The sequence below is a fragment of the Colletes latitarsis genome, chromosome 12 (genome assembly GCF_051014445.1).
Source record: "Colletes latitarsis isolate SP2378_abdomen chromosome 12, iyColLati1, whole genome shotgun sequence".
In the NCBI taxonomy this organism is placed as follows: Eukaryota; Metazoa; Arthropoda; class Insecta; order Hymenoptera; family Colletidae; genus Colletes; species Colletes latitarsis.
Window position 1 is genome coordinate 21,410,697 of NC_135145.1, and position 21,594 is coordinate 21,432,290.

General features: G+C 34.1%; 1 protein-coding gene across 2 annotated transcripts in view; it reads left to right on the forward strand.

The window, feature by feature from the left end:
* Otd2 (homeotic protein ocelliless) overlaps positions 1-21,594 on the forward strand; it is a 33,538-nt gene that overhangs the window by 2,475 nt on the left and 9,469 nt on the right. The window lies entirely within an intron of this gene.

Here is a 21,594-nt window from a genome sequence, read left to right on the forward strand (position 1 = left end):
TATATAACAAAAAATATAATAGAGCAGTGAACTTCTAATAGTTTCTATAATGTGTACACTTTTCTATAGCACTATATTAAAAAAAAATATAGCAGAACAGTGCTATATTTCTTTTAATAGTTTCTATAATATGCACACTTGCATATAGCACTATATAAAAAAAAAATAAAATAGTAAGGCAATGATACTCTAATATAATAATTTTTATAATGTGCACAGTCTTCTATAGGACTATATAAAAAGAAATATAGTAGAACAGTGATTTTTTAATAGTTTCTATAATGTGCACACTTTCATAAAGCACTATATAAAAAATAAAATAAAATAGTAAGGCAATGATACTCTAATATAATAATTTTTATAATGTGCACAGTCTTCTATAGGACTATATAAAAAAAAAATATAGTAGAACAGTGATTTTTTAATAGTTTCTATAATGTGCCCACTTTCATATAGCACTATATGAAAAGAAAAATGAAATAGTGGGGCAATGATACTCTAATTTAATAGTTTCTATAATGTGCACACTTTCCTATAGCACTATATTAAAAAAAAATATAGCAGAACGGTGCTATATTTCTTTTAATAGTTTCTATAATATGCACACTTTGATATAGCACTATATAAAAAAAAAAATAAAATAGTAAGGCAATGATACTCTAATATAATAATTTTTATAATGTGCACAGTCTTCCATAGGACTATATAAAAAGAAAATTACTAAAATAAAATACTAGAACAGTGTTGTTTCTGGTACAAATTAAAATGGGGTAGTTTTATAGTAGACTTCCTGGTGCTCTCCATCGCGAATATTTTTATCGACCTCTTCATCGATATATTGCAATTTGTGTTTTTTAATAAATATTTACTTTTGGGGACTTGCTCTATCTGCAAAAGTTTGTTGTTTCTGGTACGAAATAAAATTAAACGGGGTAGTTTTATAGTAGACTTCCTGGTGCTCTCCATCGTGAATATTTTTATCGACCTCTTCATCGATATATTGCAATTTGTGGTTTTTAATAAATATTTACTTTTGGAGACTTGCTCTATCTGCAAAAGTTTGTTGCTTCTGATACAAAATAAAATAAAAGGGGGTAGTTTTATAGTAGACTTCCTGGTGCTCTCCATCGTGAATATTTTTATCGACCTCTTCATTGATACATTGCAATTTATTTTTTAATAAATGTTTACTTTTAGAGACTTGCTCTATCTGCAAAAGTTTCTTGTGTTTCTGGTCCAAAATAAAATAAAATGGGGTAGTTTTCCTGGGGTTCTTCATCACGAATCTTTATCTACTTCTTCATTGATACGTTGCAATTTGTTTATCAATATTTTTGAAGATTTGAAAAAACTCTGCAAAAGTTTCTTGTGCTTCTGGTATAAAATAAAATAAAAAGGGGTAGTTTTCCTGGAGTTCTTCATCACGAATCTTTATCTACTTCTTCATTGATACGTTGCAATTTGTTTATCAATATTGTTGAAGACTTGAAAAAACTCTGCAAAAGTTTCTTATGCTTCTAGTATAAAATAAAATAAAAAGGGGTAGTTTTCCTGGGGTTCTTCATCACGAATCTTCGTCGACCTCTTCATTGATACATTGCAATTTGTTTTTTAATATTTCTGGAGACTCAGGGAAAGTTTCTTGCTTCCAAATGAAATAAAATGGAGTGTTATTATGGTTCATTAACGTTTTATTATCGAATCGAAGGAATTATATGCCATGTACAAAAGCAGTCAGGTTATCCTCGAAATGTACAATGATGGCACGTCGAATAAACAAGGATGGCCGTTTGAAAAGATTAAATAGAGTTGCACAAAATGTCCATTGGGACACAGCACAAATGGGGGCTTCGATCTACGCTAAAACAAGCTCTCTATGTTCGATAGGAGTGCAGGGACATTGAAAAACATCAATTGTCACGATCTAACATCGGGGTTGTGCAATGACCCTGATCACGATCATAGTGATTCGCGACTCTTTTGCGTCGAGAAATTGCAGTGGACTCTACAGGTAGTCAATCTTAATTAATAATCCATAAACAGAAAATTTTGTAATAATAATGAAAAATATTTAGTATTGTTGTGGTATTTAAAACTATATGGCAGGCTTTAGAGGGTTGCATCCCTCTTCAGAATTGAATAAAAATCTCATTCAGTTTTAAACGATCTCAAAGGAAAAAAAAATTAAATCAGCTAATTTTTACTTTAATTGGACCAGGTTTTTCGTCCATCATTATTATTTAATATCTCAACTTATATTATTCATGTTATTGTTTTAGTCAACATATTTACTAAAAATTTCTCGATAAAATTGATAATAAATTCAGTGGTGTGCATATTTACTAAAAATTTCTCGATAAAATTGATAATAAATTCAGTGGTGTAATAATAAAAAAATGTTAGATCAAAATGACAATATTTTTACGAAAAAAAACGTACTTGATTTACTTTTAAAAATAATTAAACTCACTTTTAAGTCGTCTTAAAGAACATCGAAATAATCAAGATTATTTACAAACTGTGCAATACAAAAAAGAAAATCGTAAAACTAAGTAGTAGAACAATGATACTCTAATTTAGTAGTTTCTATAATGTGCACACTTTTCGATAGCACTATATTAAAAAAAAAAAATAGTGAAATGAAATAGTAGGACAATGATGCTCTAATTTAATAGTTTCTATAATGTACACACTTTTCTATAGCACTATATTAAAAAGAAAAGTAGTAAAATGATATAGTAGGACAATGATGCTCTAATTTAATAGTTTCTCTAATGTGCACACCTTTTTATAGCACTATATAAAAAAGAATATTGTAGAACAGTGATCTTTTAATAGTTTCTATAATATGCACACTCTTCTATAGCACTATATTAAAAAGAAAAGTAGTAAAATGAAATAGTAGGACAATGATGCTCTAATTTAATAGTTTCTATAATGTGCACACTCTTCTATAGCACTATATTAAACAAAAAAATAGTAAAATGAAATAGTAGGACAATGATGCTCTAATTTAATAGTTTCTATAATGTACACACTTTTCTATAGCACTATATTACAAAAAAAAATAGTGAAATGAAATAGTAGGACAATGATGCTCTAAGTTAATAGTTTCTATAATGTCCACACCTTTTTATAGCACTATAAAAAAAAAATATAGTAGAACAGTGATCTTTTAATAGTTTCTATAATGTGCACACTTTTCGATAGCACTATATAAAAAAAAATATAGCAGAACAGTGATCTTGGAATAGTTTCTATAATAAGCACACTCTTCCATAGCAGTATATTAAAAAAAAAAATAGTAAAATGAAATAGTAGGACAATGATGCTCTATTTTAACAGTTTGTATAATGTGCACACTCTTCTATAGCACTATATAAAAACTAAAAGAGTAAAATAAAATAGTAGAACAATGGTGCTCTAATTTAATAGCTTCTATAATGCCCACACTTTTCTATAGCACTATATTAAAAAAAAAATAGTAAAATGAAATAGTAGGACAATTATGCTCTAATTTAATAGCTGCTATAATGCCCACACTTTTCTATAGGACTATAAAAGAACTAAAATAGTAAAATAAAATAGTAGAACAATGGTGCTCTAATTTAATAGCTGCTATAATGCCCACACTTTTCTATATCACTATAAAAGAACTAAAATAGTAAAATAAAATAGTAGAACAATGGTGCTCTAATTTGAGAGCTGCTATAATGTCCACACTTTTCTATAGCACTCTATAAAAACTAAAATAGTAAAACAGTGATCCTCTAATTGACCAATTTCCCATACCATACACTCTTCTACGCAACCATACGAAACAGAAAAGCAGTAAAACAAATTAATTTAACAATTCCTAAATTGTGGTACACTTTTCCCCAGCACATTCCTATCGCCAATCCACGTCACAGATCGACTCCCACGCGAATCCTGACGTCGTCCAAGGTGTAATATTTACGTCCATCGGCGATGAGACCAGCCACGTCGACGTCCGACGTCCGCGGAGGGTTGAAACGCGAGCGTCGCGAGCGTCGAGGGAATTCCCCGCGCGGTTCCGCGGCGCGATTCGGCCCCGAAACGCTCGAGCGTGGCGAGAGAGAGTTGGCCAGCAGGATTTCCACGGAAATAATCTGCTTACGGTAATCTTCTTGGCTTGCCTCCCTCCCGGTTAAGGTCCGCCTTCCACGAGGAGGACCTTCGTCTCCTCGTCGTGTACACTGGAGCGTCCTTCGCGGAGCCAGAGAACGCTTCCAATCCTAGTCGGTGCCGGGTTTTCGCTTCTATCGCGGAAAACGTGCTCTCCTACTCGATTCCGAACCAAAAATGTCTGGTGAAACAGTGTCCTCCGCAGTGTCGACAAGAAGTACCCTGGATCCTTCGAGTCTACTCGATTCGATAGCGTCTCGAGTGGCCTGGTGGAAGGCTTCGAGAAAAAAATCCAACAATTGGCTAGAGCCTCTGTGGTGTAAGTCACATTTTCACTATTTTGTTGAAAGGAACTACGATTCGAAATTCTACGAGCTCAGAAACGTGTTATAAAATGTATATTAAAATTGGGGGATGTTCGTAATTTCTGGAGTGATGTAATCGTTTAGATTTATTTCACTGTTTTGAAAATGGAGGATTGAGGGACATAGTGGTGTAAGTTGCATTTTTATGTTTTTTTAGAAATATCTAGACACGTATTGGAAGTTATTGAAACACTTCTAGGAGGTCAGAAACGTGTTATAAATTGATATTTGTAAAAATTGAGGGATCAATTGGAGGGTTTAGAGCCTCAGTGGTGTAAGTCACATTTTCACTATTTTGTTGAAAGGAACTACGATTCGAAATTCTACGAGCTCAGAAACGTGTTATAAAATGTATATTAAAATTGGGGGATGTTCGTAATTTCTGGAGTGATGTAATCGTTTAGATTTATTTCACTGTTTTGAAAATGGAGGATTGAGGGACATAGTGGTGTAAGTTGCATTTTTATGTTTTTTTAGAAATATCTAGACACGTATTGGAAGTTATTGAAACACTTCTAGGAGGTCAGAAACGTGTTATAAATTGATGTTTGTAAAAATTGAGGGATCAATTGGAGGGTTTAGGGCCTCAGTGGTGTAAGTCGCATTTTAGCTATTTTTTAAACAAAATTCAGACACATATAGGAATTATCGGAACCTTCTAGGAGCTTAAAAACGTGTTATGAAATGTCTGTATATAAAAATTGAAGGATGTTCTAAATCTCTGAAGTGAAGTAAGCATCGAGATCGATTTATTCCAGTATTTCGAAAATGGAGGATTGAGAGACATGGTGTAAGTCACATTTTAGCTATTTCGTGTAAAATAATATTTTGAAGAATTACTGATAAATATTAACCTTGCAAACACACATCTGAAAGTGTAGAAAAGTGTTAAAAAGTATCTGTGCATGGAAATAATCGAAGAATGTTTAAATTTTGGAGTGAAACGAGTAATAATTTTTAACTTACAATATAATATGTTCTTCATTTTTTGGATAGAATAATTAATAAATTAAGAAATTTAACTTTGCTAATTTCGAAATCATAAAATGTTAGAAGCACCGAAGGTTTCAAATCCTGTGTTGACTCGAATTCAAAGAATTCATCATCAATCTCAACCAATTCACTTGGAATAATTTTCAACGTAGAATTTAATATATTCTTCAATTTTTATGGAGAATTATTAACAAATTAACAAATTTAACTTTGCTAATTTCGATAACATAAAATGTTAAATAGGAGCTCGAAGGTTTCCAATCCTGTGTTGACTCGAATTCTAAGAATTCTCACCAATCTCAACCAATTCACTTGGAATAATTTTCAACGTAGAATTTAATATGTTCTTCAATTTTTACATAGAACTATTAACAAATTTAACTTTGCTAATTTCGAAATCATTCAATGTTAAATAGAAGCTTGAATGTTTCCAATTCTGTGTTGACTCGAATTCAAAGAATTCTCACCAATCTCAACCAATTCACTTGGAATAATTTTCAACGTACAATATAATATATTCTTCAATTTTTACGTAGAACTATTAACAAATTAAATAAAAAGTTAAATAGAAGCTCGAAGGTTTGAAATCTTGTGTTGACTCGAATTCAAAGAATTCTAACCAATCTCAACCAATCTCAACCAATTGACTTGGATTAATTGTCAACGTACAATATAATATATTGTTTAATTTTTATGGAGAACTATTAATAAATTAACAAATTTAACCTTGCTAATTGCGAATATATAAAATGTTAAATAGAAGCTCGAAGGTTTCCAATTCTGTGTTGACTCGAATTCAAAGAATTCTCATCAATCTCAACTAATTCACTTGGAATAATTTTCAACGTAAAATTTAATATATTCTTCAATTTGTATATAGAGCAATTAACAAATTAAATAAAAAGTTAAATAGAAGCTCGAAGGTTTGAAATCTTGTGTTGACTCGAATTCAAAGAATTCATCACCAATCTCAACCAATTCACTTGCAATAATTGTCAACATACAATGTAATATGTTCTTCAATTTTTATAGAGACATATTAACAAATTAACAAATTTATCTTTGCCAATTTTGAAAGCATGAAATGTTAAACAGAAGCTCGAAGATTTAAAATCCTGTGTTGACTCGAATTCTAAGAATTCTCACCAATCTCAACCAATCCACTTGTAATCAAAATAATTAAATTCTGCTTGAATTCTCTAGAGAAACGAATCCTAATTTTTAACATAGAATGCAGTAAGTTCTTTAATATTCATACAAAATTATTTTTATGCTTTGGTAACTTTGAAAACAATAAATAGAAGACATCTCGAAGGTTTAAAATCCTTTGTTGACTGGAATTCAAAGAATTCTCACCAATCTCAACCAATTCACTTCGAATAATTTTCAACGTGCAATATAATATATTCTTCAATTTTTACATAGAACTATTAACAAATTAACAAATTTAACTTTGCTAATTTCGAAATCATAAAATGTTAGAAACTCGAAGCTTTAAAATCCTGTGTTGACTCGAATTCTAAGAATTCTCACCAATCTTAACCAATTCACTTGGAATAATTTTCAACATACAATGTAATATGTTCTTCAGTTTTTATAGAGACATATTAACAAATTAACAAATTTATCTTTGCTAATTTTGAAAGCATGAAATGTTAAACAGAACCTCAAAGATTTAAAATCCTGTGTTGACTCGAATTCTAAGAATTCTCACCAATCTCAACCAATTCACTTGGAATCTAAATAATTAAATTATGCTTGAATTCTCTAGACAAACGAATCCAAATTTTTAACAAACAACGCAACATCTTCTTTAATATCCACACAAAATTATCTTTATGCTCCCATAACTTCAAAAACAACAAATAGAAAAATGACAAATATACATCTCGAATGTCTCAAATCCCAGCGTCACCTCCCATTTAACCAATCTCCCTCCCACCCAATTCTCCTGGAACCTTCGAACAATATCAAAGACTCCAAGATGCTTTTCCCGCAAGAAGTTCGTTCGATTTTAAACTAAAAATGAAAAGAACCTGGAAGAAAGAAGGCTCATCCCCATGGCGAGGAATCTTTTTTTTCTTTTCTCAAGGGGGGGGGGGGCGGGTGGAATAAAAACTAACCAGAAGATGTGCCCCGTGTATACGTACGTACATAGCTCGGGGCATTTCCACGGGAATTAAGTTTTACGCTCAATGAGCGCGCAACAACGGCGTCCTCGGGGCTAAATTGCATTGAATGCGACTCGGAGGAAACGTTTTCCTCGTGGCTACGCGGATGCCACCTCTTAGAGGAGGCTTTCAGGGGCGATCCGGGGTCGTACGAGACGCGGACAGGTTTTGTTCCGTCGGGGAAAGCCCGCCCTCGACTTCCCAGCGAGCGGCGACGACGCGGACGACATTGTCGCGAAGGGTTGCTCGACGTTTCGGGCGAATCCGTGGAAAAAGACGCGATTTCCCCTGAAGCAGGGAGGGGGGGGCCGTTTGGGGGAGAATAATGGTTCGAGGGGAGGGGATGCATATTTGGTGAAATCGGTTAATGCCCGAGGAGTGTATTCCCACCCCCTGTTTCACGCACAGTGCGCGGTACAGGTCTATTGTGGACGTCGTGGAGCGAGAGAGTCCTTCTACGGGAACAATGCGGTCGCGTGCAAACACTCGTGGAAACAATGCGGCCAGGGAACTTAACTTTCCGCGATGGAGCCGTTCCTGGCGCAACCACGCGAATTCTGAACGCAGACTCGCGGAAAGTCGCCCGGGTATTCCTTCCGGAGGCCGCGCCCCTGGGTGAAATTGTAATATCAGGAACGATTTCGCTACGGCTCGCCTGGATCGATCCTTCGCGGGGACACTTTGTTCATTCGGCGACGGGGGATCTACGTACGTGGATTTGGGGTGGTTTGGATTTGTTTATTTGAAAGGGTACCTTAGGTTGAAAACGTTCTAGAGGCAAGAATAAGAATAAAATTAAGAATATATATTTTTTGATGGAGGCTTCGTTTAAATGTTAAAAAATTGGATTTAAAAATTTTATATCGTTCTGAAAAATTAGTTTTGGTTGCGGGGGTTGATTACGATCATTTTTGGTGCATAGGTATACACTCGAATTTCTATCTAGTTTCGAGAAAAAAATTCGAATATGTTGACAAATTTTTCGGTGAAATTAAAAAATTTCAAATTGATCTGAAAAAATTATTTTTGGTTGCGGGGGTTGATTGCGATCATTTTTGGTGAATAGGCATATACTCGAAATCTTAACCAGTTTCGAGAAAAAAATTCCAGTAGATAGACAAATGTTTTGGTGAAATTAAAAAATTTCGAATCGTTCTGAAAAAATTATTTTTGGTTGCAGGGGTTGATTATGATCATTTTTGGTGAATAGGCATATACTCGAATTTCTATCTAGTTTTGAGAAAAAAATTCGAATATGTTGACATAATTTTTCGGAGAAATTAAAAATTTCAAATCGTTTTGAAAAAATTATTTTTGGTTGTGGGGGTTGATTACGATCATTTTTGGTGAATAGGCATATACTCGAAATCTTAACCAGTTTCGAGAAAAAAATTCGAATATATTGACAAATTTTTTGGTGAAATTAAAAAATTTCAAATTGATCTGAAAAAATTATTTTTGGTTGCGGGGGTTGATTATGATCATATTTGGTGAATAGACATATACTCGAAATCTTAACCAGTTTCAAGAAAAAAATTCCAGTAGATAGACAAATTTTTTGGTGAAATTAAAAAATTTCGAATCGTTTTGAAAAAATTATTTTTGGTTGTGGGGGTTGATTACGATCATTTTTAGTGAGCAGACATACACTCGAAATCCTACTCAGTTTCGAGAAAAAAATTCCTCAGCGAAAATACAATGTTTGACTCCTTTGAAATTTTATTCTTTTCTTTAAAAAATCATAACTTTTGAACGGATTGGAGGAATTTAATGTTTAAAAAAGCAAACTACGCGTATTTTGCTAGAGAATATGTAGAAATTCTAAAAATATTCGAAAAGTTGATTCTTGACACCGCAAAATAAGAAAAACCCCAAAATAATGGTTCAATTTTCAAACGACCATAACTCCAACAATAGTGAATATATTTCAATGAAATTTTGGGGGGAAGTAGAGTTCATGGGTATCTACAAAAAAGTATTAAACAAAATTTCCATACAGCGCCAAACAAAACTATTAAAAATGAAAAACGAATTCTTAAGAAAAATCGACAAGGGGTAGGTGGCTAATTTTCTCGACGAAAAAAAAAATTTCAAATTGTTCTGAAAAAATTATTTTTGGTTGCGGGGGTCAATAACCATCATATTTGGTGAATAAACATACACTCGAAATCCTACTCAGTTTCGAGAAAAAAATTCCTCAGCGAAAATACAATATTTGACTCCTTTGAAATTTTATCCTTTTCTTTAAAAAATCATAACTCCTGAACGGATTGGAGGATTTTAATGTTTAAAAAAGCAAACTACGCGTATTTTGCTACAGAATATATAGAAATTCTAAAAATATTCGAAAAGTTGATTCTTGACACCGAAAAATAAGAAAAACCCCAAAATAATGGTTCAATTTTCAAACGACCATAACTCCAACAATAGTGAATATATTTCAATGAAATTTTGGGGGGAAATAGAGCCCATGGGTATCTACAAAAAAGTATTAAACAAGATTTCCATACAGCGCCAAACAAAATTATTAAAAATGAAAAACGAATTCTTAAGAAAAATCGACAAGGGGTAGGTGGCTAATTTTCTTGACGAAAAAAAAAATTTCAAATTGTTCTGAAAAAATTATTTTTGGTTGCGATGGTCGATTACGATCATATTTGGTCAATAGACACACCTTCGAAATCCTACCCAGTTTCGAGAAAAAAATTCGTGTAGATAGACAAATTTTTCGGTGAAATTAAAAAATTTCAAATTGATCTGAAAAAATTATTTTTGGTTGTGGGGATTGATCACGATCATTTTTGGTGAACAGGCATACACTCGAAATCCTACCCAGTAACGAGAAAAAAATTCGAATATGTTGACAAATTTTTCGGTGAAATTAAATAATTAAATTGAGGAAGCCTCCCCCTTTTTATTTTATGTTAAAACTTCTGTTTTCGAATTTGCTCATTCGATATTCTACTTTATTTCAATTTTAAAGAATTTTAAAACAATTTCAAGCATTCATTATCTCCTATGAAGCTTAATAATTAAATTAAGGAAGCCTCCCCCTTTTTATTTTCTATTTAAACAGATATACCTCCCCTTTAGAATTTAGTTATTCTATATTTTAATTTCTCCCAAACAAATTTTAAAGAAAATTCAAGCAGCAAGGACCTCCTAAGAACATCAATAATTAAATCGAGGAAGCTTTTTATTTTATATCGTCACAGATATACTGTTTTCCAATTTATTTATCCTACATTTTACCACTTTCAAACATATTTTCGACGCCGTTCAAGCATCGAGGACCTCCTAAGAACGTCAATAATTAAATCGAATTACCCCTCGACTTTCTCAACGCCCCCCCAATTTATTAAACAAACCATCCTCAATTCCCAAACTATATTCTAAAACTTTCCACACACTCAACCATCCCTGTTCAAACTCAGATCCCCAAATAATTAACCACCACGTCAAAAAATAAATCGCTAATCCACTCCGGCCGATTTCCAGCGCCCCGTGCGTGCAACGCCCCGCGGGCGTCGAGCATACGTGCTCCATAAACGCGAGATCGAGTCTCCCGCACACGGCGCGTGCCACGGCCCCGACTTTCGACTTCCAGCCGCGGAATGCACTTGGAAGAACGTCAGAGTCGACAGCAAGACGCGCACGTGGCCCGTCGATCCTCAGATCCGTCGTAGCATCCCCAAGCGACCCCCACCCCCAGCCACCGAATACGGATGCAATAATGGGGATTTAACCAGTCATTAGGGACAACGTTCCGGGCATATACGCCGGTAACACAAAGTGTTTGCGATACGAAGGGACGAAGGGTTGCGAAGCGGGGGTTGCAGATCGATTCGTGGGGGGGTGGAAGGGGCCAGAGCGTCCAGTGTCTTTCTCAGACTCGAAACCGCTCGATTGGCCCTCCAGGGCACTCGACTTGGGCATTCTGTCCACACTCGGGCCCCCCCTGTGACAAGTGCAACCCCCCCTGTTCGTCTGCACAAGGATAAAAGGAATTCTGGCCGCTGGATTGCCAAAGGTTTCTCCGTTTCTCGATTCCTCGACGTGCTTTTAATGCCACCGCGGTGTAAATAAGTGTTGCAACCACCCTTTCGCCCGCGTTTACCGGGGCGGAAACCGCCGTTCCGCGGGAACCGCGGGGACAGCGAAGTAGGGGGGGTGGAATCGAAACAGCGATTATTGCCGTCCGGTGATTGTTTGCACGTTTCTCAGCCGCGCCGGATGGCTTGTAACGAGTGCTTTGTGGCTAGTGTAAAGCGCACGGGGCGCACAAAGGTAGAGGTTCGCGCCTGACTTGGTCCACGAGGGCCCTCCAGAGGCTGGCGGATAGAGAGAGACGGCCTTTCTTCGGGCTGGCCTTCTTTTCATAGCGGGCCAAATTTTAATATAGCCGGCCGGGGACGAGGCGTCGCGGGGAAGCTTTATGGATTCTCTTTCATCGGGCTGAAACTTCATTTCGGCGGAAGGATCTCTCCTACCGAAGAACCCGCACGTAATTAAACGGCCATATTGTCTCGGGGCACCGCGGCTGTCCATGTTTTCCTTGAGAAATCTTTTCTCCTTCGATGAGAGATGTCTTCTTTTGGGAGACAGTGTGATATTGTCCATGTTTTACTCCACTTGGGAATTTATTTTTCAATGAAATTTGCAATGATTTGCAGGGGGGAGGGGTGAAGTCTATATTGAGGTTGTCCATGTTTTCCTTGAGAAATCTTTTCTCCTTCGATGAGAGATGTCTTCTTTTGGGAGACAGCGTGATATTGTCCATGTTTTTCTCCACTTGGGAATTTATTTTTCAATGAAATTTGCAATGATTTGCAGGGGGGAGGGGGTAAAGTCTATATTGAGGTTGTCCATGTTTTCTTTGAGAAATCTTTTCTCCTTCGATGAACTTTGCTGTGATTTTGGGAGACAGCGTGATATTGTCCATGTTTTACTCCACTTGGGAATTTATTTTTCAATGAAATTTGCAATGATTTGCAGGGGGGAGGGGTAAAGTCTATATTGAGGTTGTCCATGTTTTCTTTGAGGAATCTTTTCTCTTCGATGAACTTTGCTGTGATTTTGGGAGACAGCGTGAGATTGTCCATGTTTTTCTCCACTTGGGAATTTATTTTTCAATGAAATTTGCAATGGTTTGCAGGGGGGAGGGGTAAAGTCTATATTGAGGTTGTCCATGTTTTCCTTGAGGAATCTTTTCTCCTTCGATGAACTTTGCTGTGATTTTGGGAGACAGCGTGAGATTGTCCATGTTTTTCTCGACTTGGGAATTTATTTTTCAATGAAATTTGCATTGATTTTGGAGGGGGGAGGGGTGAAGTCTATATTGAGGTTGTCCATGTTTTCCTTGAGAAATCTTTTCTCCTTCGATGAACTTTGCTGTGATTTTGGGAGACAGCGTGATATTGTCCATGTTTTACTCCACTTGGGAATTTATTTTTCAATGAAATTTGCAATGATTTGTAGGGGGGAGGGGGGCAATGTCTATATTGAGATCGTCCTTGTTTTCTTTGCTTTAAAAATTTTTTTCCTGAGCATCAATTTTAAGGAAGAGTGTCTATATTGAGGTGGCCCATGTTTTTCTTAGCTAAGAAATTTTTTTTCACAATGAAATTTCCATCAATTTTGAGGGAGAATGTCTATGTTGAGATTGTATATGTTTTTTTTAGAATTGGGAATTTTTTTTTCATTGAAATTTGCATTGGTTTTGAGGTACAATGTCTATTTTGAGGTGAACTATGTTTTTCTAGAATTAGGAATTTTTTTTTCATTGAAATTTGCACTGATTTTGAGGTACAATGTCTATTTTGAGCTGAGCTATGTTTTTCTAGAATTAGGAATTTTTTTTTCATTGAAATTTTCATCAATTTTGAGGGAGAATGTCTATTTTGAGGTGAACTATGTTTTTCTAGAATTAGGAATTTTTTTTTCATTGAAATTTGCACTGATTTTGAGGTACAATGTCTATTTTGAGCTGAGCTGTGTTTTTCTAGAATTAGGAATTTTTTTTTCATTGAAATTTTCATCAATTTTGAGGGAGAATGTCTATGTTGAGCTTGTACAAGTTTTTCTAGAATTAGGAATTTTTTTTGCATTGATATTTGCATTGATTCTGGGGTACAATGTCTATTTTGAGCTGAGCTATGCTTTTCCCGATTTAGGAATTGTTTTTTCATTAAAATTTGCATTGATTTTGGGGTACAATGTCTATTTTGAGACTGTCCATGCTTTCTATGCCTCAGAAATATTTTTTCCCCAATGAAATTTCCATCAATTTTGAGGTACAATGTCTATTTTGAGCTGAACTATGTTTTTCTAAAATTAGGAATTTTTTTTTCATTGAAATTTCCATCAATTTTGAGGGACAATGTCTATGTTGAGCTTCTACATGTTTTTCTAGAATTGGGAATTTTTTTTTCATTGAAATTTGCATTAGTTTTGATGTACTATGTCTATTTTGAGCTAGACTATGCTTTTCTTGATTTAGGAATTTTTTTTCTTAACGAAATTTGCATCGACTGTGAAAGATAATGTCTATGCTGAGTTTGTCCATGTTTTCCTTGTATTAAGAATTTTTTTTCATTGAAATTTGCATCGATTTTGGGGTACATTGTCTATTATGAGCTGGTCTATGTTTTTCTTAACTTAGGAATTTTTATTTTATTATAATTTGCATCGATTTTGAAGTATAATATCTATGTCCAGTTTGTCCATGTCTACCTCGTCTCAAGAATTTTTTTTTATTGAAATTTGCATCGATTTTGGGGTACAATATCTATTTTGAGCTTCACCACGTTTTTCTTCTCTCAGAATTCTTTTTTCTCGACGAAATTTTCATCAATTTTAAAGAATAATATCCACGTTGTAAATAATTCGTTTTCAATATCTATTTTGAGCTCGACCATGTTTTTATTCCCCCAGAAATTTTTTTTCTTAACGAAATTTCCATCGATTTTGAAAGATAATATCTATGTTGAGTTCATCCATATTTCCCTCGCCTTAAGAATTTTTTATCACTGAAATTTCCATGAATTTTTAAGTACAATGTCTATTTTGAGCCCGTCCATGTTTCCCCTGTCTCAGAAATTTTTTCCCTCATTCGCATCGATTTTGAATGTGATTGTCTATGTTGAGCCCACCCACCTTTCCCTCGCCCCAGGAATCTTTTTCCCCCCACATTGTACTTGCAGTGATTTCGTGTAACAATGTCTCCACGCTTCAACCATCCACATATTCCTTGACTCGTAAATCTTTTTTCCGCCTCGATTTTGTAGGAGAATCGACTCGAAACTGTTGTAGAACGACGAACGCAGCGGGGTGCACGATACACTCCGCAAAGTCGAGTGGCTGTCGAGTGCCTGTGTGGGTGTTTCATCCATATTTGCGCGAAAGAACTTTCGCTCGAGTAATCGCACGAGCACGCTGAAGAGGCGCCCTTCGAGTCGTTCCTTTCATTCGAAACTCCCGGGTTCCGACGCCCGGAGACCACCGAAACGGGAACAATGCTCCATTAAAGCGGGTTTATCGATGCGAAATTTCATTCCGAGCAACCGTACCGTTTAAACGCGATCCGGTACCGCGAAATTGCTCCCCCCCCCCCCCACCCCCTCTCGCGATACTAGAAATTTCGTTGGCTTCCAAAATGCTCCTCCGGGCTCCGAACCACCTCACGGATTGAAAATATTCGTGAAAAACAAGTTCAAATCACTTCTAAACTTAGTATCTAATAATTTCATGCAGTGTATTTGGTCAGACCTGGGAAAAATTTTAACAGAAGATTCTAGACACCAAAATAAGACGAAAATCAAGAATAGCAATTTCTTGATTAGGGCTTCGTTAAAGAGTTATTAGCAGTTGCGTCTACGCAGTACGCAGCGGTGCCCCAAGTCGCGCTTTTGCAGACGCAACTGCTAATAACTTTTTAACGAAGCCTTAATTAACAAATTGCTATTCTTGATTTTCGTCTTGTTTTGGTCTCTAGAATCTCTCATTAAAATTTTTCCCAGGTATGACACATAAAAGTTTAACTTGTATTGTAAAAAAATTGTAAAACATCGCCCCTCGTTTTACCTATTCACAAGTCTCTCTACGACGATTTTATTAGCGAAGCCACGACTCGAACCGGAAGTGGCGGCTGACGTAAAGTTACGAATATCGAACCCGATCGCGGAAGATGGAAATAAGAGCGCCGGTTGGCAGCTGGCCTGGATAATCCCGTGGAAGATGCAACACGACTCCGTGGACGGTTTTTCGAAGACCGCGTTACGGGCAGGCCTAATTCCGAAAACGCGTCTCGCTGTCGAAAACCGAGAAGGACGAAAAGGGAGGGGGAGGGGACGACTCCAACTAGCGGACTTTCCGACGCTTAAGCCGCGTTTTATCCTCTCCGATTACAAAGTCAAGAACGTCGCTCCGCTTTCGATCTCGCGCCTCCCGCTGGCCCCTTATTAATTTATTTGCCCTCGAGCTTATTACGTCCGCGGACCAGTCGCCTAGCACATGTTACGGATTAGAAACGGATAATCGGGTCTTGGTAATTAACATGTGACGAAAACAATGGAAATGTGGCGGACTGTTTCTTCGAACGACTCGTCGAAACAGACACTGAGGATGAGACGCCATTTTGTATTAAGAAAATTAGAGATCGTAGGCTCTGCATTTGGGGTCATTGATTTGGGTATAGAAAGTAGAATAATAGTGAAAACATTGATAAAAATATAGACACTGACGATGAAACGCCATTTTGTATTTATTTAGAAAATTAGAGATCTTAGACTGTTTATTTGGGGTCATTGATTTGGGTATAGAAAGTAGAATAATAGTGAAAACATTGATAAAAATATAGACACTGAGGATGAAACGCCATATTGTATTTATTAAGAAAATTAGAGATCGTAGGCTCTGCATTTGGGGTCATTGATTTGGGTATAGAAAGTAGAATAATAGTGAAAACATTGATAAAAATATAGACACTGACGATGAAACGCCATTTTGTATTTATTTAGAAAATTAGAGATCTTAGACTGTTTATTTGGGGTCATTGATTTGGGTATAGAAAGTAGAATAATAGTGAAAACATTGATAAAAATATAGACACTGAGGATGAAACGCCATATTGTATTTATTAAGAAAATTAGAGATCATAAGCTCTGCATTTGGAATCATTGATTTAGGTATAGAAGATGAAATAGTAATGAAAATATTGATAAAAATATAGACACTGAGAATGAGACGCCATTTTGTGTTTATTAAGAAAATTAGAGATCTTAGACTGTTTATTTGGGGTCATTGATTTGGATATAGAATATGGAATAGTAATGGAAATATTGATAAAAATATGGACACTGAGGATGAGACGCCATTTTGTGTTTATTAAGAAAATTAGAGATCTTAGACTGTTTATTTGGGGTCATTGATTTGGGTATAGAATATGGAATAGTAATGGAAATCTTGATAAAAATATGGACACTGAGGATGAGACGCCATTTTGTGTTTATTAAGAAAATTAGAGATCTTAGGCTCTGCATTTGGGGTCATTGATTTGGGTTTAGAATATGGAATAGTAATGGAAATATTGATAAAAATATGGACACTGAGGATGAGACGCCATTTTGTATTTATTAAGAAAATTAGAGATCGTAAATTCTGCATTTGAGCTCATAAATTTAGGTATAGAAAGTGGAATAATAGTGAAAACATTAATAAAAATCTAGATACTAGATTATGTGTGATTTTATAATATTTTAATATTATAGTAAATTAAATAGAATTATTTAATTAATTATAGTAAATTAAATAGAAAAATATAGATATTGAGAATGAGTCGCCATTTTGTATTCATTAAGAAAATTAGAGATCTTAGACTGTTTATTTGGGTTCATAGATTTAGGTATAGAAAGTGGAATAATAGTGAAAATATTGATAAAAATATGGACACTGAGGATGAGACGCCATATTGTATTTATTAAGAAAATTAGAGATCGTAGGCTCTCCATTTGAGCTCATAAATTTAGGTATAGAAAGTGGAATAATAGTGAAAACATTGATAAAAATCTAGATACTAGATTAGGGTGTGATTTTATAATATTTTAATAATATAGAAAATTAAATAAAATGGGGGAAATAATTTACAAAAATTGTTACACTTGTTTTTTAATGAATTTTTCCCCCATTTAGGCTCTGCATTTGAGCTCATAAATTTAGGTATAGAAAGTGGAATAATAGTGAAATCATTGATAAAAATCTAGATACTAGATTATGTGTGATTTTATAATATTTTAATAATATAGAAAATTAAATAAAATGGGGGAAATAATTTACAAAAATTGTTACACTTGTTTTTTAATGAATTTTTCCCCCTATTTATCATCGTCGCATATTTACATAGAAAGAATTGAAAAAACACTTACAAAACAAGTGCATTTTGTTTACAAAAGAGGGAGTCTTCAAATAAATTTTTGAAAAATTGTTTCAGACGATGGTACTCGTCCAAAATAAAACGATAAATAATTTAGATACGATGGGGTAGAAACAGGGTCACACACAAGTGCATTCGAATTTTTTATGAGCCACTTGGTTCTTCCAATGTCTACTCTAACATATATTTACTTCAGTAATTTATTGTTTTCACTTGGAATAAGAGGGGGGCTTCAAATAAATTTTTAAAAATTGCTACAGACAATACTCCTTCGAAATAAGAGGGAAGCTTCGAATAAATTTTTAGTATCAGTACTTAAATAATTCAAGTACTATCTTCTGAAACAATTCTTAAAAATCTATCTAAAGCCACCCTCTTAATAAATTTTTAAAAATTGCTCCAAACGACAATATTCCTTCAAAATAAGGAGGCTTCGAATAAATTTTTAGTATCAGTATTTAAATAATTCAAGTATTATCTTCTGAAACAATTTTTAAAAATCTATCTAAAGCCACCCTCTCAATAAATTTTTAAAAATTGCTCCAAACGACAATATTCCTTCAAAATAAGGAGGCTTTCAATAAATTTTTAGCATCAGTATTTAACGAGCAATTAACACCTAAATATAATTTTTATTGTCATTAACCTACGTTTACATATGTTGAAATAAATCTTGTAAGAAGGGGGTGGCTTCTAAGAATCGTGTAACTAAAAGAAAGTAGAGAAATTTACATATACTTTAAAAAAATTTAATACAGTGATTCTCGAGCCCTCTATAGTGCTATATCTGAATTGTTTATTGATTTATTTGAAGTCTAGGAGTATTATTGAGACTGTTGTCGATGGGTGATTTCGTCAGGGTCGTAACAGTCATCGATACGCTGTAACATCGTTCGTCTCGGATCAATAGAAACCGAGTGAACTTCGTGCCTTCGAAATAACAAATATACGAGCTGTTTGCTGAACATAGACATCAACGTGCGTACGATTTACGTCAATTGTTACGTATGCCCACGCGCCTTGCAAGGCCGCGCCAATCAAAGTCGCGCAGAAGTCGACCTAATCCCCTACGCCATTGCAATTGTTTCCCGGAATTAAAATAGTCTCGTGCAAATTAATCCAAAAATGGAAAAATTCCATTTCGAAGCTACATATTAAATTGCTTTAACATTTGACTCTGCTGTCACGGAATTTATCACAACCCCCTTTTCACCCCAACGTCCTACGTCACTGTACATACAAAAACAAAATAATTCATCTATGGAATCTATTTTTGATTCTTGTAGAAATTTTTTAAAATATAGTATTTTTCTGGAGGATTGTGATGAGAGCTATTGGGGGTTGATTCCTGGGGGGTTGCAAGGGTTTACATTTTGGGGATTTCAGAATTAAAATAGCCTTGTGCAAATTTAAATAAGATTCCAATTCGACACTGAATATTAAATTACTTAAAATCTGCTATTACAAAAGTTATTACAAGCACCATCAACCCCCTTTTCACCCCAACGTCCAACGTCACTGTACATACCAAAACAAAATAAGTTATCTATGGAATCTATTTTTGATTCTTGTAGAAATTTTTTAAAATGTATTTTTCTAGAGGGTTGTGATGAGAGCTCTCAGGGGTTGATTTCTGGAGATTTGCAAGGGTTAATTCTTGGGGTTCGAATTTCAGAAGCAGTAATTTCGAGGAACAGAGACCAATCGACTTAATCCTGCCCCCTTGCAATTGTTTTTCAGAATTAAAATAGTCTCGTGCAAATTAATTTAGTAAAAGACTCCAATTCAACGCTAATTACTCTGCTATTACAAAATTTATTACAAACACTTCCAACTACCAAAATAAAATAATATTATTTACCATGGAATCTACTTTTGTTTGTCATAGAAACTTATAAGAATAATACAGTATTTTTTAACCCTTAAGTGGATCATTGGAACCTCTGCAAGTTTAAACTAATAATTGTTTAACATATATCAATGTAATTATTTGAAAATTTATGTAATCCTCCATTAGTTCATTATTTTTTAAATACTTCAAGGCAAAATTGTTTTTCATTTACTAAATATTACTATAAAATAATTCAGTTGAGATTGAGAGTCCACTTAGGGGTTGAAATTATATCATTAGCTCATTATTTTCTAAATTCTTCTATGAAAGTTGATATCTATTTACCAATTTGTTAAAATAATTGAGACTGAGTGTCCACTTAATAATCATAAACAAATACACGATTTTTCACCAATTTTTATACGAAACAAAATGGAGAAAACCTGAGTATCAATATATGTCAATATAATTACTCAAAAATTTATGTAATCCTCCATTAGCTCATTATTTTTTAAATACCTCAATAAAAACTGATATCCATTAAACAATTGGTTAAAATAATTCAGTTAACATTGACAGTCCACTTAAGGGTTGAAATTATAACATCAGCTCATTATTTTTTAAATAACTCAATGAAAGCTGATATCCATTAACCAATTAGTTAAAATAATTGAGACTGAGAGTCCATTTAATAATGACAAACAAATACACGATTTTTAAAAATTGGTGTAAAGATGGAGGATATGATATATATATATATCAATGTAATTATTCGACAAATTTGATCCTCCATTAGCTCATTATTCTTTAAATACTTCAAAGAAAGTTGATATCCATTAACCAATCAGTTAAAATAATTCACTCGACATTGACAGTCCACTTAAGGGTTGAAATTATAATATTAACTCATTATTTTTTAAATGTTTCAATAAAAGCTGATATCCATTAACCAATTAGTTAAAATAATTGAGACTGAGAGTCCATTTAATAATGACAAACAAATACACGATTTTTCGTCTTATTTTCAAAAATTCATACAAAGATGGAGTATCAATATATATATCAATGTAATTATTCGAAAAATCCGATCCTCCATTAGATCATTATTCTTTAAATACTTCAAAGAAAGTTGATATCCATTAACTAATCAGTTAAAATAATTCACTCGACATTGACAGTCCACTTAAGGGTTGAAATTATAATATTAACTCATTATTTTTTAAATGCTTCAATAAAAGCTGATATCCATTAACCAATCAGTTAAAATAATTCAATTAACATTGAGAGTCCACTTAAGGGTTGAAATTATAACATCAGCTCATTATTTTTCAAATACCTCAATGAAAGCTGACATCCATTAACCAATTAGTTGAAATAATTCAGTAAACATTGACAGTCCACTTAAGGGTTGAAATTATAACATCAGCTCATTATTTTTCAAATACCTCAATGAAAGCTGATATCCATTAACCAATTAGTTAAAATAATTAAAACTGAGAGTCCATTTAATAATGACAAACAAATACACGATTTTTAAAAATTGGTACAAAGATGGAGTATCAATATATACATCAATGTAATTATTCGAAAAATCCGATCCTCCATTAGCTCATTATTTCTCAATTATCATTCACTTGACATTGACAGTCCACTTAAGGG